Source organism: Octopus sinensis, unplaced genomic scaffold (genome assembly GCF_006345805.1).
Source record: "Octopus sinensis unplaced genomic scaffold, ASM634580v1 Contig18742, whole genome shotgun sequence".
Lineage (NCBI taxonomy): Eukaryota > Metazoa > Mollusca > Cephalopoda > Octopoda > Octopodidae > Octopus > Octopus sinensis.
Window position 1 is genome coordinate 371,905 of NW_021835991.1, and position 5,542 is coordinate 377,446.

The following is a 5,542-nucleotide window of genomic DNA, read 5'->3' on the forward strand; positions in this document are numbered from 1 at the left end:
GAGTTAAATTTTTGAAATAATTAAAGTTTCAAAATTTATTTAAATTTCTGTCTTTTCAATGGATATCATGCTCGCCTGTCCATCCGCTCGGCGACTAATTTAAATTAGCGAACAGTTTTTTCATTTCTTCTTTACCCATAATATATTAATGGTTTTTTTGTTAGTTTGGGTGATAGTGTAATTAAAAATTTTAAATATTCGACAAAATTTTTATTTTTTGGTTTAAAATAATTTTTTTGTACTATTTTTGAAATTAAAACTTTAACAGTTAAAAACAAAAATCAAAATAAAATTATCATGACCATACTCAGAGGTCAGAAATCTTTTTGTGGCAAAGAGCTTTAAACATAGAAAATATACAATAATTAATGCGACGGTTGTCCATGTATATCTCATTTGGCAGTTTTATTAAATCGGGAATGTAGTTAGTCATTTTTAATTTTACACAAGAATTGAGATCTTCCTCGGTTAGCTGACTCTTCAATTTTTATTTTATTGAATTCATTTCTGACAATGACTTTTCACAAATATATTTTGATCCAAATATTGTTATAATTCCAACTCTGGATATTTAATTCCTTTGGTACCAAGTAAATATCCGGATCCAAACAAATTCAAATTTATAAGGAAACCGATTGGTGAAACTTCTAATTATTACAAAGCTATGAACAGGAAAATGAATGTTCATAATAGTAAGTATGATTATAATGTCGGTGATAAAGTAAGAAATAAAAAACTAATAAATAGATTCGAATTAAAAAAGATTTTGAAACTAATTTATCGTTGCGAATAGATAAATTCGAATCACAGTACTATCCATCAGCTAAAATAATAAATATTTTGTCGAATTTTAAATTTATTTATTTAATAGATTAAACACTCAAATGGGGAAAAGTCTATAGACAGGATTAAAAAACTTAATTAAATTAATAATTTTTGTAGTTGATAATTCAATAATAAGATTGTTTGAAGTTTATCGATAAATTGACAGATGTATTTTTTAATACAAAATGAAACAAATCAGATTTTTTTTAAAAAAATCAATAGTTTTTTGGAAAACCAGAAAAATCAAAATGAAACTAAAGTTAGTTAGAGGACTTCCCCGCTTCGTAGATGGAGAAACAGTTTCCTCGTACGATGGCAAGGGAAATCCTCTGAAGGAGCCAGCCCGTCTTGCGTGTGTCATTTCTCTTCAGAGAGATCAGACGTCCGAGCTTATAGAGGAAAGTCAAAGACTTTTCCCCAATGACCCCTGAAGTCTCGACAGCAACAGGGGCGAATAGATATCGCTCCGAGAGTTCTCTATATTCGCAATCTTAAGCTTTTCTGTTCTAAGGGACACCGAACCGGCTGCGACGGCTGACAAGGGAAAATTAGGTTCAGAGAAGTATCTGAACATGTCGCGTCCCAAATCAGCGACTTGCCGAACTCAAAGGGGAAGGTGGATAGACCGTCAGGTCTTTTTCCGTCTTCCCTAGCAAGCCCAGCCGGTTCTAGGATGATGGAATACCGGCAGCATTGAGACCCCTCAAGACAACGTCATTAAGGCTGTGTGGCGTGGTGCCCGCCCAGCACTGCGTCTGCAGGAAAGAGGGTGTAGACCGTACTGGTCGATCATGGCCCCACAGCGGCACTTGTGAATTGCACAGATCTTCAAACCGAGACGCAGAGAAATAGCGACTCTGAGACAATCGCCGTCTAGTAGTGTCTCGATGTTCGGTAGGGGAAGGGCGTCAAGCCAGGCCCCACTGCCCGGACTGCAGCCCGCACGAAGACAGGCCAGCCTGTGCTGGTCGAAACTCTAAAGCAGGACAGAGGAGAGAGTGTCACAAGTGATCGAATCCCACTGACCCTGGACGGATGGGTCGGCAGGTCTTTTGGTATACGCAGAATCCCAAACAAAATCAGATTAAAATTGACAGATTAACATTAATTGAAGGTCAGTGTAACGCGGATCCCAAACGTATCATTTTGCCCATGTCACATATTAAATATATAGAAGAAAAATGTCTGTTTATTCTAAAAAATTCTTTTTTAACAATTATTTATAAATTTATTAAAGCGAGCCGCAATATAATATTAAATTAGCGTTAACTCAGAAAACTGCAAAGGGAAATCTGAAGAAGCCGTGTTAATCAGTAAATGAGAGATTCGATAGTTTTGTTAGTTAGCCGGACATCTTAAACAGTTAATATTTAACGACATTTACTGCAGCAACAAGTCACATTCTTTCCACGTCACTGCAGTAGTGCCCCACCTGACACTAAATATCCATCAATATTGCGCCTCCTCAAATGAAGACACTTTAATACTGCATGTAGTGATTTATTGTCACCGGTTGTGAATGATACCAGGCTGAGAACGATCGCGCAAAATCGATTTTGCCTCAAGTGCCGTAACACCGGTAGTTAACGGCAGCGAGCGACAAATTTAAATACAAGTCATTAAGTTTTCAAACCTAATAAACTCTAATTTCTGCCCTTTGGACAAAAAAAGAAACGTGTAGGAAGGAAGGAAAATTTTTATTTTAAATAATTAGTTAGAGAGGCTGTTAGTGAGGTAACATAAGGAGACCTTCGGCATTCCTGCCTTTTCGGTCCAGCACACACGCTCGCCTCTCTACACAACCACAGGTTAGGACTTACCGTCTTACCTGCCACCCAGTCATTATCTTCTCTAGGACCTCAGGGAGGCCTTTGAGGGACAATTCCTGGGCGTTGGAGAGCTCATCACGCCATCCTAAGCCATAGGCTAGCCGGATGGCTCGTCTTCTTACTTTCTTAAGCGCGTCAACGTACTTCTCCCTGTCCTCGCAGAAGTGCCAAGCGTGCACGCCATAGGTTAACACGGGTAACACCATGGCGTTGAACACACGGAACCAGGCACCTCTCCTCAAGTGGAAAAGCACGCAACGCGCCTAATCGCTGCATTGCACGCATTTTAGTACGTGCAATGTGATCATCGAACTTACCTGACTGCTTGAAGACCACGCCCAAGTAAGTCGTCCGATCAACTACAGCGATCGCTGACCCGTCCAGCGATAACCTAGGGATAAAATTAGTGTAACCCCTCGTCCTTTTACAGACTTTAAGGACACTGCACTTGTCCGCACACATCTTTAGACCCCTACTCCCACACCAGTTTACAAGTTCATCCACAGCAACCTGTAGCCTACGACACGCACACTCTGGTTTCATCGACTGATCCCAGAGGATAATGTCGTCTGCATAGATCACCATTCCAGTACGAGCATTGACTGGCATAGGTGCAGAGGCCATAAAGATATTAAACAGTGTGGGACTCAGCACAGAACCCTGAGGGACCCCGCGAAGGACTGTTGCGACTTTAGAAAAGACCCCCTGGTGTCGCACGACCTGACCGCGAGATTCGAGGAACCCCGACAGCCAGCGCCTTAGACACGGAGAAACCCCACAACGTGGCGAGGGAACTCCGCAGGCCGTCGTGCCACACCGAGTCGAAGGCCTTTTCTATGTCAAGACTAACTAACATACCACACTCCCTTTCTGGAGGGCGTTCTTATTTCGGAAGACACCTTCCACAAGCAGTCTCCACATGAACGACCCTCCCTGAAGCCCCATTGGAACTCCGGTTGTTTTTAAACGCTTCTCGATCTGTGTGAAATATATGACAAACTCTGAAGAAAATCGAACTATGAAAAAACCTGAACAGTTCACTCGCTCCCCGACAGTATGTCAGTCGTGCCTCGTGTCAAACCCCCGCAAACGGGGAATCCACTGCGCCCTCTGCAATGCCCATTTCCACCTGAGCTGTGTATCTTTGTCTAAGGCGACTGCAAGTGCTTTGGGCGCATGGCACTGTGCCCGCTGCCTCTTCAACTCAAAGGGCGCTGGGCCAAATCGGCGACCCTCTCGTACTACTACCCGCCACAATCTCTCGACTGAAGAATTTATTCTGTCCCTGTCTTCGCTTCGTGGCACAAGAGACATCCCTCTCCGCATTCCCAAACAAGCCCGCCTGACGGCCGCTTCCTGCCTCGAACAAATTATCTCAGAAGCACTCAGTTCCGAAGAAGACCTCCCGTGGTTCCGTATCTTCCTGTTTGCACCTCTCGTCCTTGGAAACAAGCACGAGCCGACCAATCCCGGCAAGGGAATCTCGTCCGCAATTAAGTCTCGGGCAGTTTCTTTCGGCGAGGAATGCGACAATCTTGTCCTACCCTTCCCTCTTCCCTCCTCTCAGAGGAAGTCCCGGTTATGCGAAAATGGCATCGGACAGGACGCCAGGATGATCGATCGGGTGAATCGAAAGTTCCTCGAAGGAGACGTGAGAGCTGCCCTCCGTGAATCGAAAACTCTGAAGACCTAAGGCCTTGGACTCCCCCCCGAAGCCCCACACCGATGATCATCACTGAGGAAGAAGTTCTGTCGGGAATCAGATCTTTCGGAGCGAGCAGCAGCGGGGGAATTGACGGCCTTCGGCCGGGGCATATCAAGGACATGACTTCTGCGATCACCGGGGAATCCGGCTCTCGGCTCTTGTGTACAATCACGAAACTGGTCGGAAGGATCATCGACGGAAAGATCCCCCTCTTCGCGAGGAATCTCTTTTTCGCTGCCCACCTTCACGCTTTTCAAAAAACGGACGGAGGTGTCCGCCCAATAGCGGTTGGCAATTACTTCAGAAGGCTCTGCGGCAAAGTTTCTGCCAGGCAAATAACGTAACAAGTATTTCAATAGGTGTTTGGGCAATCAATAAGCGACTAAAGGAGGAATTGACCACCGCGAGACATCAGTAGAACCTGTTGAGGACACGGACGTTGTATCATGCCCCATGAGTCTAGCAAAAGAAAAAGGATTATTTTTTAATTATTTTTTGAATGGCTTCTTATCTATGCCTGCTTTAACTTGTCAATGAAGAAAAGTATTCACATTTGCTTTTTAAACTGCATTTGTAACTTGACCTTTAAATAGGTCAATTATTCAAATATTAAAATGAAATTTAATGGAATTCAAAAAATCTGATTTAAATATCCAATAAGAACGAAACGGAATAGATGAGAGCGAACTGTTCACAGTCAAGTCTGCTAAAATCTACTTTGAATCTGCCCGTAACTATAAAAATTAACTTAAATAACTCGTTTGGTATTGATGGAGCAGAACTGGGAGAAATCATTGTACTTTCCAATTATGATATTTCAAGAGTAAAGGAATCTGGGGAGTGTTACCATTAATTATCGGTATCATATTTCTTGTTTTAGTTTTTTTCTATCTTTTGTGTTGCAAACCTAAGAAAAAGTTAGAGGGAGAGGAGAATAGATCGACATTTCTTTGCCATTCAATAATTTCGCTGGCAATTGCGTATATTTTGAAAAATCTTAACTTCTCAGAATAATTTTTATCTATGTTGGCTATTCTTCGTCTATTCTCCAAAAAAACGTTGATGATATCCAAAAACCATATATTTCTATAATTTCCAGTTTTACTGACATTACTGAACTAATTGTATGTATTAATTTTATTTGCAATGAAATAGAATGAAAAAAACAAATCTGTTAGAGTCA